Source organism: Pinus tabuliformis, chromosome J (assembly GCF_031772625.1).
Source record: "Pinus tabuliformis cultivar Carrire ecotype Pingquan chromosome J, CPIR1, whole genome shotgun sequence".
Classification (NCBI taxonomy): Eukaryota; Viridiplantae; Streptophyta; class Pinopsida; order Pinales; family Pinaceae; genus Pinus; species Pinus tabuliformis.
The window spans coordinates 274,364,071-274,379,285 of NC_142295.1; positions in this window are offsets into that span (position 1 = coordinate 274,364,071).

Below are 15,215 nucleotides of genomic sequence, written 5' to 3' on the forward strand. Positions count from 1 at the left end.
TTAGTTAGTCATATATGCTCTACATGCATGCTCAAATTTAATGCAAATATACTGTGATTGCATATGACCATGCATGCACATGTGCGTGTGGAAGATATTAGTTGATAAAAAAAAATGAAAACACTTGCATGCTGCAAGCACTGTAATTTATAAAGACCATGTGAAATGAAACGTGCACACAAAATAAATGTAACAATAACAATGTGCATGTCAACATCTGTGCATGAATAAATAGATGGTGAATCACGAACAAAAATATAATGTAATGTAAATAATTTTCCTACATAAATGAAAGTATGATAATGATAGTGAATGTAGTGGTATTGATTTTAGTCTTGACATTCTCTTAATTTAAACATTCATGTCCATTGTCATTATGCGCAGGGAGAAGGTGAGATTAAATATATTTTATTAATTTACTCATCCACATGCAAATAAGGATAACCATTACACACTAAATGCTAACCATTATTAAACTGAATGCTTCTATGGAGTAAAAGATTCCATAGAAAATTAGTTATTTCTAGAATGCATATGCTCATTACTTGTACAAATATGCAACTCGATAACCCATCACACTCGAGCAGCACCAGCTCAGTGGATAAGGCATGAAAAAAGATCCACATGGTAGATCCAAAAAGGAAACCAACTATCCTTATTGGGATTTTCTCCATCTAATTAATTGGAAAGGTATCGTTGTGCTTTAAATAACATGCTTGGAAAGGTATCGTTGTGCTTTAAATAACATGCTTCCAAAAGCTGCTTGTTGGGAGATATAAATGCTAGATTTACACGCACATTTAAATTGTAAATCCAAGGTCATAAGACTTAGAGACATAGCATAATATATCCCATAATATGACCTCAAGGACTTTTAAGATAAAAACAATTCAAAAAGGAAATGATTCAAGAAAACACATTCCAAACTAAACACACTGCAACAAATAAAGAATGCAAAGCTTCTTAAAAGACTACAGCTACGCTGCAAATATGAAAGCATGAAACAAATTCAATTTCAAACTATTTTAAAAATGTACTTAAAAGGATTCTTTCGAATCATGTTGGAAAGGATTCATAAGGGTATGGAAATATTCAATCTAGAATTTCAATTATTGAGTGAGTATATCTTCAAGTTGTTCGACACTACATATGCTAAAAATGTATTCAAACTAATCTTGGTATTTAAATAAATGTTGTTGTCTTACAATTCTAAAATCAATTCATAAATGCCCAATAATATGAATAATGAATTAAATGAAAACTTTGTCAATCTCATACAACTATTATCCCCATCTTGAATCCCTGCGACTAAAAATATTTTTCATTATAAAATAAATTGAACAGGTCAATAGTGAAAATGAGAAAAGAAGAACTTTTTATCTCTACTCTATTTTTAGTCTAGTTACTGGAACATGAATAAGTTAATGATATTGTTAAATTTACTAATAAAACCTATGAAATTAAATATAAAATATAAAGGAAATCATGAAATGACATAACAGAGTTTAAAGCACGCCACATAATTCAGGAAATTAAATGTAGTCAAATGAATTACACAAGCATGTAATAAAATGCAGTGAAGTGAATCACACTAGTAGGAAATAAAATATAATAGAATAAATAAATCCTAAGCACTCTAGGTAATGAACTGGTTGATGGACCCGAACAACAAGCTCGATCTCACTGTAAAAATTAAATCAACACACCATCTCAGAAATTCGAAATATCCTGTAAATGTAAATTGAATGTGGAATCATATTACTACTGAAATCAAATTACAGAAATGAGAAACAATTAAATGTTGGGCTCGAGTGGTCCCCTCGAGGATCATTTCACTGGGCTCAGACTCCTCTCATGGTGCCATTTAAATCCAGTCTCTGTAAATAATGCAATGTATAGGTTTCCATAGCCTAGCGTTCTTCTACAATCCCACACCCTCTGCCATGTTTTTATGAGTACACAAATCTCCATTGTATCATAGCAGCAACACCCCTAATTAATTAGATTGATTTTTACATGGTGTATAAATTTAGAATTAACACAAATTGGTTAAGATTACAGTGAGAAGATTTATTTCAAATTGGGTTTGAATTGGTACAAGTCTGGCTTCTCGAAGTAATGTAACTTTATCGTTTTTCTTGTAGGTTCAATCATCTCCTATTCCGATGTGGACATTTTGAATATGGATGTTAAAAGAGGTAACATGAATCCCATTGGTGTTGAGGATGTCACTAGGATCGATGGAGATGTTGTCGTATGGATCAGAGTGGCGAGGTTGGTGACTCATCCGCATTGCCCAGTAGAGGTGGATAATTTTCCTGTCGAATGTCCAGAAGCCATAAGGGCACATTAGGAGGTGCATTACATTCAATGTATTCTTACATCGCTCCTTCACGGTGTACAAATATGCTTCCAGTCCCTCTCCTTCAGATCCTCCATGTTTCTTAGTATTAAATCCTATGCCAACTCCTTGACGGAAAAAAATCAACCCCATGGTCAACAACGATATCGCGAATGAGATCAAAGGTGTTAGTGTTGCCAGTAAGTATTAAATCATGGCCGGAGTCAACAAAGTCTAAAATTGCAGACAAATCTAAGGATCCCCCCCATATTGTCAACAGAGGGGGCAAAGAGAATGATTCCATCATACAAGTACTCGCTGAATCTCTGGAGTATGGGCTTGTGATCATGTGCAAGCTTAAAGTCAGGCATATGTCTCACAAATCATTTGAATTGATCATTATCCTTCATGGGAAACACGGGGCCTCCCATCTCCATATCTGCTTGGGGGGACAAGAAGCCAATCAACAAGTTTAGAAGATAAATCCCCAACCCATAACCCTTCACATAATACACTCTTAGGAAGTAGAGGACAACCATGAATAGTGTGGTGACCCATCTGGGAACTCCCACTTTCCTTCTTAAGTATTGCAGAAGTAACACATTTCCACTCATTGCAATCCCAAAGCTAGTAAATGGTAAAAGGAGTACTGTGAGAATAGGCTCCACATGGAGCACCCAGTAGAACACATGCGCAAAGAGGAGTATGAGTGCACACCGAACTGAAACATATACCAAAATATATTGTTTTTCAACCATATTCGATGATGTGAGTGATGCAAGGAGTCCCAATATGCATGCAACCGATAAATCAATAGCAAAATAAGCATAACCCAATTTTCTAACCATAATAATGGCATTGCGTGGGTGTTATTTAGCAATCTCTACGCACAATCTCATCTTGAGACTCGAGAAAAGGTGCAGAATGTAAGTCTAGATCTTTGTCATTGGATTTAAGTTATTGCTTCTATTCATGAGATGAATCCATACCCAAATGTGTTTTAGGAAGCATTCCTTCACTTCTAGTATGAAAATTGCTAGTACATGACTTATTCATGTCCCACCAGGAAGGCATATTATTGTTGGCATTTAAACAAAACATTCTTCAAATTAATCAACAAGAAGAATTCATAATTTAATAGTTATTGCCACTGCATGCCTCACTATTAGCTTAATAAGATAGTAATGATTAGAAACACTAGTCACAAGCATAAAATTATTTGATTAAAGTCGTAAAAATTTGGACAAAAAGGCAGCTCAACATTTCGTTAACCACAGAGCTCAATGGTGGGGGGTTTTGAAAAAATTCGGAAGAAGTTACTCAATTCAAGAAATAGGTGAAGGTATCTATAACTAAAATAATAGGCTGTAGGTCTCTCTGGCTTGTCATGGCCTCCACTATTCGAGCCGGTGTTGATTTCCACACTTGAAGCCAAATAAGAGTGATCAAGTCACACCGAGTCCTACCATGCCTCTACATAACTCATGTTTATTTCGTGGTAGAATCTTAGTGAAAATATCAGCAGCGTTCCTATCTGTATGGATCTTATCCAAGGATAATTGTTCTTCCTCCAACTCATGCTGGATCCAATGGTACCTTAAGTCAATGTGCTTGGTTTTTGAATGAAATTCTGGGTTTTTCGCCAAGTGAATGGCACTCTGACGATCACAATATAACACACACTTGTCCTGCTTTATTCCTATCTCACCTAGGAATCTCTGCATCCACAACATCTCTTTACAAGATTCTGTTGCAGCTATGTACTCTGCTTCTGTTGTAGAGAGGGCTACTATTATTTGTAGCTTTCACACCCAAGATACTGTTGCACCTACAAATGTATACAAATAACCTGTAGTGGACTTTCTGGTATCGATATCTCCAGCCATATCCGCATCTGCAAATCCTTCAAGCACAGTCTCATCATGACCAAAACGAAAACAATAATGAATAGTACCCTTAAGATACCTTAAAATCCATTTTGCTGCTTGCCAATGTTGTTTTCCTGGATTGGTAAGGAACTTGCTCACTGCTCCCACTGAATATGCAATGTCTGGTCATGTGCATACCATGGAATACATTAAGCTGCCAACTGTTGAAGCATAAGGAATCTTTCTCATCTCTTCTTTCCCCTTGTCACCACTAGGACATAATTCAGTACTCAGCTTGAAGTGGGCTGCAAGGGGTGTACCAACTGGCTTGGCATCCTTCATATTAAACCTGTCAAACACCTTCTTGATATATTTTTCTTGTGACGGCCACAACCTTTTGTTTTTCCTATCATGCATAATCTGCATGCCCAATATCTGTTGTGCTAGTCCCAAATCCTTCATTGCAAATTTTCTACCCAAATATTTCTTCAACCTATTGATCTTATTCTTATCATGCCTAACAATCAACATTTCATCCACATATAACAATAATATGATATACTTTCCTTGTTCATACCTCTTGATATAAACACAATGGTCAACTTCCAACCTCCGAAAAACCATGTTCCAACATGAATGAATCAAATTTCTTGTACCATTGTTGAGGTGCCTGTTTCAACCCATAGAGACTCTTCTTCAACCTACAAACAAGGCCTTCTTTTCCTTTTTCTATGAAGCCTTCTGGTTGCTCCATATAAATTTCTTCCTCTAATTCACCATGAAGGAAAGTAGTTTTTACATCTAGTTGTTCACATTCTAGGTCTAAAGTAGCAACTAGACCAAGAATGGACCTAATGGATGAGATTTTAACAACAGGTGATAAATTTCAGTGAAGTCAATACCTTCCTTTTGGGCAAAACCTTTTACCACCAGTCTTTCTTTATACCTCTCTTTCTTCTCGTCACCTTCATGCTTAATCCTATACACCCATTTCTTTTGTAGAGCCTTTATACCTTTCGGGAGGTTTAATAACTCCCAAGTTTTATTTTCCTGCAAAGAGTTCATTTCTTCTTCCAATGCTTTCTTCCATTCTTTACTATGCTCGACTTTACAAGCTTCTTGAAAACAATTAGGTTCACCTTCATCAGTCAACAAAATATAGTTTGAAGGAGGATACCTTTGTGAAGGCTTATGTGGCCTAGAAGATCTGCATACCAACTGTGGTGGTGCATTATCAGGTTGAATCTCCTATAAAGGTTCTTGCAAGATTCCTTCTTCTTGTTTTTCATCATTTTCCACTTGTTGTTCTTCATGCTCCTAAATTTGCTGTTCATTTTCTTGTATTGGTGGTATGTTTTCCTGCTACTCTTCAAACCTGTCAATAACCTTCTTGACCTCCAACTCACCTACAGTCCTCTTGAACATTTACAACTCATTAAATATAACATCCCTGCTTCTAATAATTTTATGTTTGACTGGATCCCATAGATGATAACCAAGATCTTTATCCACATATCCCAAAAAAATGCATTTCATAGATTTATCCTCTAGCTTAGTTCTATTTCCTTTGGGAATATGTACGAATGCTTCACATCCAAATATTTTCAAGTGAGAATAATTCAAATTCTTACCACTCCAAACTTCCTTAGGGATACCACCATCCAAGGCTGTAGTTGGAGATCTATTTATGAGGTAGCAAGCAGTCCTGACTGCTTCAGCCCAAAAATTCTTCTCCAAACTGGAATTGGACAACATACTTCGCACCTTTTCCATAATGGTACAATTCATCCTTTCTGCGACACCATTATTTTGAGGAGTACCAGGCACAGTCTTCTCATGCTTTGTGCCAAACATGTTACAATATTCCTTAAATGCATTTGAGCAATATTCTCCACCATTATCTGTTCTTAAACATTTCAGCAATTTGTTAGTCTCTCTTTCGACAACAACATGTAATTTTTGGAATATTCCAAACACTTCACTTTTATTTTTCATAGGATATGTCCAAAATTTCCTGGATGCATCATCTATAAATGTTATGAAATATGATGCTCCTCCTAATGATTTGATGTTAACAGGCCCAAACACATCCGAGTGTACCAATTCTAATACATTTTTCTTTCTATCATGGCCACCTCTAAGGAATTAAACCCTTCTTTGTCTTCCATATATAAAATTCTCACAAAGATCAAGATTGTAGGATTTCAAACCTGGCAATAAATTTTTACCAACAAGGATTTTTAAGCCCTTCTCACTCATGTGACCCAAACGCTTATGCCATAGATCTGTTGAATTTCCTTCTTTTGTGACAAAAGCCAAATCTAATTTTCCTATCAATGTCTTCAATGTGTATAATGTTCCTGTCTTGGGTCCTTTGGCCACAACCAATGCACCTTTGATAATTTTCCAGCCTCCTTTTCCAAAGCTTGTCAAATAGCCTTCATCATCCAGTCGTCCCACAGAGATTAAACTCATGCACATTTCTGGTACATGCCTGACCTATTTCAACAATATACCTTGTCCATCTTTCATTTTGATCTAGACATCTCTCACTCCAAAAATACTGCAAAAATGATTATTCCCCAAATGTACTCTACCATAATCACCAGGATTAGATGAAACAAAACTATCTTTGCATGGGGTTACATGGTGAGATGCCCCAAAGTCAAGGATCCAATCAAAGCTACTGCTAGATGTATATACACACGCATCCTCTACTGAAACAGTAAACAACACATCACCATTTGTGGCTACAACAGTAGTCTCACCTTCGTTTGTGCTGGATGACTTGTGATTCATACTAGACGGTCTATGATCCTTTTGTCCTTTCTTCCAGAATCGACATTCTTTCTTCATGTGCCTGGGTTTGCCACAATGAAAGCAGATGATTCTGCCTCTCCTTGATTTTGATCGGCCCCTCGATCTTGATCGCCCTTGTCGGCCTTGATCCATTCTCCTACCATGATTAGCTAGAGCTAGAGCTTCTCCTCCCTAGTTTTCCACAATTGACTTCCATCGCAGTTCCTCATTCATTAAACTACTACTGACATCATCAAACTTCAGGGTCCCTTCAGTTGTTGAAGTGCTCATAGCTACAATTAAATTTCCTAGTTGTCTGGCATAGAACACATTAGCAATATAGCTCTAATTTCATCATCTAGAATGATTTTGAGAGAGGAAATCTGATTAGTAATAATATTAAATGCATTCAAGTGCTCAGCAACTGAATCACCCTCCTTCATTTTGATATTATAAAGCTTCTTCATCAAGAACACTTTGGTTGATGTTGGTGTTCTTCTCATATAGATCATGGAGCTTCTTCCATAATCCTTCTATCGTCTTTTCTCGAGACACATTGAAATAAACATTCTTTTCTAAATATTGGAGGAAAGTTGCAATCGCCTTTCTATCTAGCTTATTCCACTCTTCATTTGTCATTGATGATGGTTTCTTTGTTGTGCCCTCAATCAGCAAATACTGATCCTTTAAAATCAGTATATCCTCCATCTGGGATTTCCATAAGGCAAAATTAGCCCCTCTCAACTTCTCCATATATGTAAGTGTTGTCTCCATTTTCAATCAAATTCACCCCCAAAACACAAAAACACCACTTAAAAATAAAACTTTAATTATTACTCTTTAAAATTTAGTAATAATGACCTTCCTCCTTTTAAAATACCCTTTTCAAAATTCCTACTCCTTTTTAAAATATACTTTTCAAAATTCCAACATATAATTATATATGTTTCATAATAAATATATAAACATATATAATGTGTTAACCTTTTCACATTTCACACCTACATATGTTGGTTTGTGAAAAAGAAACTTGACGTATACGTGCAAGCTTGATGTAAAAAAAACTTACGAAAACCACGTTTCAACTCCAAACTCCATGAATCTCCAGTTTTCAAACTCCAGCAACAAGTTTCAAGATAGATCCACGACCTTGTTTTTCTTGCAGCAATTGTCTTTTATTTCCAGAGTTCCTCAGCTATTTCCTGGACAGATCCTTCAACAGCTCCACGGGTAACAACCAACGTTTTAACGAACGCTGCTAGAGTAAGGTGATGGCACTAAGTGGCTTGCACGGTAGATATTCGAACCCAGCTCTGATACCAGTTGTTAGATCAGAGCATACATAACACACAGCGGATTCATACTCAGAGACTTAGACGGCAATAGCAGAGAATAATTCACAGAGACAGACAAATGGAGAAACAACAAGATTACTTAGTCAGAAATAGCGGAATAGATAAAACAATCACTGGAGAATAGAAATCACTTTGCATTACATAACAAGCTTGGGCCTTGGATTTCTTTCCTTGGCCAGAGAAATTACAAATTTATAGAGGCAGAAGAATAATCTAGAATCATGTATGTGATTCAGATGGAGATCTCGAATGATCTAGAAACTACTGGTGGTGTAGGAGGATCTAGAATCCTGCATGTGATTCTAGAAACCACTAGCAGTGTAGAAGGATCTAGAATCCTGCATGAATTTGGCTTCACACTTAACATCCACCTCTCCGAGTTACCCTACCAAGCACTGCAGAGGGACAGGACCCTTCGAAAATTCATTGCTAGATTTCAAAACATATATCCATATAATTTAAGCATCCACGATTTGGAATAATTTGCACAATCATGTTGTATGCACAACTAAGACAACTCATAGTAATTATATATAGTATGTGGTTAACATATATTCGACTAGTTTCAACCCTCCATAAAAAAGGACTTCATTTGTCCTATATATGCTATTTCATGGTTTCTCAATTTCAAATCACCGAGGCATAGATGAAATGTTATGAACGGAACACTTAGCTTCTTACATATAACCTACTTCTTACAAACACAATTTATTTTATTTTATATCCATTTGTAATAAAATCGTTTGTAATAATTTAGGTGTCTCAATGCTTCATTTACCCACATATGAAATTTACTTTTTTAAAAGAATGGATAGAGAATCCTTGATTTCTTTATTGTTCTAATTAGAATAGATATGATTCAGCGGAATCCAACTACAAAATTATCCATATCTGAACATGTAACCAGGATCATTTTTTAATGCATGAGCTTCATTGTGTTTTCAAATGTGTAGAATCATATGAAGAGAAGTGATAGGGTTTTTTAATTTTTATTTTTATTTTACCAATCGAGGATGGTTGGTGTATGTTGTGAATGTAAAAAAAATAGGCATGTGTTAATAGCCTATGCCTTGGATTTTGATTTGGGTCCACGTATGATTTGTTTTCATCACACAAGCTCTTTTTGTATCACACTTATATAGCTTTACAAGTTACACACACACATATATACTCTCTTGCATATTCTTTAAATTAAAGACATTGTACATATTTAAAACACATAAAGATTTTATTTGGCATGTATAATTATAATTCCTCATCAGTTTTCTTCTTCGCTGACATTTTCTAACACTTCAGAGAGATATAAAATGAAATACTGCAACTTAAAGTGAAAACACTTTTCTAATTATAGGTAAATGTTGCCATTCTAATTGGTAGATATTAGTTCTTATGTGTTGATTTCTTCATACATATTTCACAACAATATATGAATATTTCTCTCTCTTATGTGTTGATTCATAATTACAACATATTTGATTATTGATATTATCTATTTAAATAATTAGATCGTCGAAGCAGAGTTGTAATACTTACTTACAACTATAAAAAAGAAATCCTCAATCTATTTTACCACCACGCATTATTTACAAACTACAAATACATTAGCAAGTATAAGAACAAAATTTTCATGAGAATATATAAATATTGCTTGGGAAGAACTCAGTATAATCATGTAAAATGATTCTACACTTTAGTGAAACCTCTTATTTGTTTAGGACCTAGTTTAGGACCTATAACGCATTCACATATTACACATGTGGGTTGGCGCATAGGCCACAATATTTTAACTTAGAGCTCCAATACCATTTGTCACATACCTCCTAGACCCAATATCAACAACCACCTACTATGCGCCCATCACTAAATTATACTTCGATTAAATTTATATTCGATAGTTACCACATTCATAAATATTCAATCATCTTATAAACAAATATAACAAATGCAATTATGCCCGTAAGCTAAAAGATTCAACAACATAAAGAGTAAGTAGCCACATAGAGAACATCCCATTCAATTGAATCAAACCAGATTATCTGAAAGACTGTCACTTGGAAAATCGAGCACCACCACCCAAACTAGAACTGACTTCCTCTATTTCCCCCTGAGACGAGAGTTCTTGCCATGGATCAACGACCTCTTCTTGATCTCTTCAATCGGTATTTATTTCCCTCTTTCATGATATGCTTTCCTTTAGCAGTGTCCCATGTTTGCTGGATCCTTTTATCCATTTCCCTAGGATTTTCTCAATAAATCTCGCCTTTCTCTCCAATGACACATTTTTCATAAAATCCTTCCTTTCTCTCTTGCAAGTATTTTATATCTTTTCAAATAAAAGCTTACATTTGACTCCTACATGGATTTTATGGTTTTCTTAAACTTAGCATCTTTCTCCAGCCAAGTAACATAATGGATATTTACGCTGTAAGGCATTTCCCTCTGAAAATAACTCCTTTAGTTTCCTTTCTGTAAAAGTTTGTGCCATTCAATTTTTTGTTTAAAAACTAGGTTATCATTTTTCTTTGATTTGAATTGAATGACAGTTGATACTTGGTATTTGTAGTTAACTACCCTTCTGGTGGATGTTTAGCAGCCTCCCTGGTTGTGAGACTATTGAAGTTGGAGCTCATCTACATCTACGTGGGCAAGAATTTCATGGTCCACATGCTCTTCTTCATAATGTCCCTGTCTATTGTGTCCATTGTCTATGTTGTATATGACATCATGCTACTCCCAACTGGTCTTTAATCTGTACAATCTTATGGCCTTTAATTTTTTAGTTTCCTTCCTCCATGATGTGAAACTATTTCTAAAATTATGTACTTATCAAATAATTTCACATTTTACTGTGTATTAATTATTGTTATGGTGATTCCTATTGAACTCTCTTGATATCCAATTTTCCACTGTGACCGATAAGTATCGTCATTCCTCCAAGCATAGGAAATCCAACTACTGAGAGTCTGGGATCAAAGGGTTCTGATGAGGGGAGTTACCATGGTAACTACCTCTTTCTCCCTCGTCGGCCTACCTTCAGCCAATTTCTCCTGTGCCTACAAGAACCCCACACTGCAACTTAATTATTTTACCACAAGGATTGCAACCCTATTCAATTCCCCTTTATTTCTGAGTTTCTTATTTAATCTTGTCAATTTTATTTATACACATATTTTCTCTTGCCAGACAGTTCTAACGATGGAAGCAAACTATCTGATGCCAAGGTAAACGTAATTTTAATGAATTTAGGTTTATTTAAATGCTTATGTAGGATTTTTAGTACAAATCTCCTAGGGTTTAAATCATCTACTTCAATCCAAAAACAAAGGCAAAGCTTATGTACCTACAATTTGCTTATAAAAATCTGATTAAGAATGATTTGGGTGGAGAAATCATGAAAGAATTATCAGGGGTCGAGCTCAGTGGCACACTAGTAATGATAATGGAAGAGAGCGCCCAGGTTTCTATCAAAATAAAGAAATTGAATAGGATCGCTGAATCCTTAATAGAATTACAAAAAGAAGTTGCAAAGATCGTCTATCAGTTAAGGGAACTTAAACAGTGATATGTGTGGAGCAGAGAGGTATGCAAAATATTTAGTATTCATGAATGCAAACATGCAGAATCTTTTTTGAATACAGCCTTTTTGGGATATTCATGTACATTTGGAATCTAATATTTAGAATTGTTTAAGATAAGAAAGAAGAAAGTATGTTTCATGGGAGACTTTTGTATGCTTTGTGTCTGTAATTGTTTTCTGGCATAAATCTCATGTAGCATGCTCCTATTTGCATTCTTGAAGTAAATAACTTTAGTTTAAGTATATGTGTTCTCTTTTCTGTAAATACTTGTGGGAATTTTTTTATGGTTGTTGATGATGGTTTTTTTCTAAAGTAGTTTAGTTAGCTTACAGTGGTCCTTTTGCTAAGCCACTGCACTATGAGGGAGGTCAATGTGCTCTTAAAAGAATCCAAAAATTGCACATGGCTTCATTCAAACCCTCTCAGGAATTTTAAAGATTTTATGATTGGGGAGCAAAGTTGTGATTCCCCTGCATAAGCCCTTCAACAGTGCATAGGAGACTAGCATCCAATTAAACTGAAATGCTTTGCCCCACTCACTTATTGTACACTATTTCCAATCTCGATCTATCAATTAGACAATAAGTAGTGGATAGAACTCCACAAGAAACATAAGCAATAAAATTAGTCTATGGCTACACCGAAGCTTGAAGATATCAACCATCCTCCTACAAAACAACTACATGGGCTGGATTTTTGCAGCAACTCCAATCCACCTTAAGATTTGTAAGAATCTTCTTTTCCTTTAACCAACGATGATTTTTTCTCTTCTTTGTTGTCTTTTGTTTCTACCTAATGAAATGCTGATGTAAGTAGAGAATATTTTTCTGTACTCTGTTTTTGGCATAGGCCTCTCAGTTTCTAGCAGTGCGAGAATCAACTCTTTTCTTAGAGTCAGTATGCTTGCTTCCAATGGCCTAAAATAGGCTTAGGAAAATAGTTATCTGTTGAAGACCATGAAGAGTTCATAACATGAATATGATGGTTTTCCCTTTCATCTAGGTCTATATTGTTTTTCTACTGCAAATTTTTTCATGAACCATGCTTGAATGTAGATCCTTTTTACAGTTTCCTGTGATTGTTATACAATCATGCCTTATTGTGCAATCAATTATTATGGAATATTGTAGTTTTTATAGTAGCTTTTCTTGCAGTACAAGTTCCCAAACTAATCTTCTTTGATGTATAAATATGTTGTGCCACAGTGGAGGCAATTATTCTAGAATTTCAACATTACATTTTGATTCTAGGAACCAATATGATGATTCCTACTCAACTAGTTTCTTTGATGGGTGGTAGTGATGTAAGCATTTTTTATATTTTGGAATTTACAATATTTTTTTTTTTTGGATAACTACGTAATTTATCTCATATGCTTGTTCGATTAATTTTTTCTTTTTTATGGAACAAAGTGATAAGGCACTCGTAATACAAAAGTTACTATTTGTTGTTGGCCTTAACACATTTTCACAGTCATTGTTTGGAACTCATTTTCCTACAATTTTTGGTGGTTCATTTTCCTTTGTCATACATGTTGTGTGCTGAAAAGGAACATTTATCAGGTTTGCAAGAATTAATACAGAGTGCCAATGCAGATATTGCATTTATTAAAAGGGAATGTGAAGGCAAGGTGTCAGAGCTTATGACCTAATTTGATCTGTCAAACAAGCGATAAAAGGCATTATTGTCAAAGCTACAAGCTGCATGGGATGATAGAAAAGTCACAAAAAGCATGCACTGAGTTATTACTCAGTGTTCAAGGGGATTCAATAGAGAAGAAAACTAGAGATACAGAGCACACGTCTAATACAATACTTGATATTTCAGTCATCAACAAAGAAAATGTATCCCTTAAGGTTGTCAAGCTAGACTAGCTACAAAAGTTTTGATCTTCATAGGATAGAATCAGAGAAATTAAAGTGAAAATATTTCTGAAATATGACGGAAGGATCTCAATGTTTCTTTAGGATGACCTTGAAATTTTGGAGAGGTTATTCCTAGAGTTCAGGCTAGAAAATATATGTATGGTCAATAAATTAATTGGTGAAATAGTTTCAAAAATAAAAATAGTAATCATAACCTTGACAAGTAGAGCTTGTATGGTGATTTTTACCTTCCAGGAACATTATAAGAAATGGAGAAATCAATGGTGGCAGTGATAGACAATTGGAGCTTGACTTGAAAAAATATGAAATTCACAACTACAATCAGCCATAGAAGTCAAGTTATTTGGATGGTTTGCAAGAAGTGCATGACACAGAGTCGTGGCTAGATAGAGTATCGTTCAAATTGAAAAGATGGGATCAAATTTTACAAGAGTATTATTATAAATTTTAGATGATGAGTGTGAAGTACGAGAACTTTATTTATCAAAACACAGTCTGGAAACTAAATTTGGAAACTTAGAGGAAAAACTAAAAGATATGACCATTTCAATAAAGTTCTAGTAAGGAATCAAGACAGAGAATCTTTTGAGGAAATGCCAACATTCAGAGAAAACACCAACTATGGATCAACAATAGGGATGAAAAAACATAGTGAATGACCATAGAGATGTGCACATCAAACTTTTTCAGCTAGAGTAGCTGAACAATCGACTTCTAAAAATGATTTCTCATCTCGGGGGAACAATTGAAAACATATATAGGAAAGGATGAAGTTCATTTGTCAGAAGATCTATCAGATAAATTCAGAAAATAGATAAACATAAGAAACATCAAACATAACTAAATCCAGTGTCTTGTCAAATTCAAGTCCAATGGCATAGTCACTTTGTTCTCTAACATTCACTCCATTTCCATATCTATCTATTGTTGGCATTGTTTCAGACACTTTATTGTCCAAAGAACCTCTGCATCCAAGGAACCTCCCCCATCTCGTTAATTCAAGAACCCACAAATAAATAAGTCATTCCAAATATTATTTCATAACGGTTAACTATATCATAACAATTGTGATCTTCATAACTGGTAGATATACCACAATTATGATCTTCAACATATAATTAAAGAATTCTTTACTTTTATTGCTATACTATTTCTATCACTAAAATATTTTTTATAAATAAATAAATAGCATTAAAAACACAATTATAAAACAACTAATTGAATATAAATTATTGCTAAAAAAAAATAAAAAAAAATACTTTTACCATACCTAAACCAAAAATACTAATAACAGTGGTTAACATGGAGTTGAACTTCCTTGAACTATAAATAAAATAGGTTAACACATTATTACAAATAAGGTTAAACTAGAATGGTGAACTTAAACC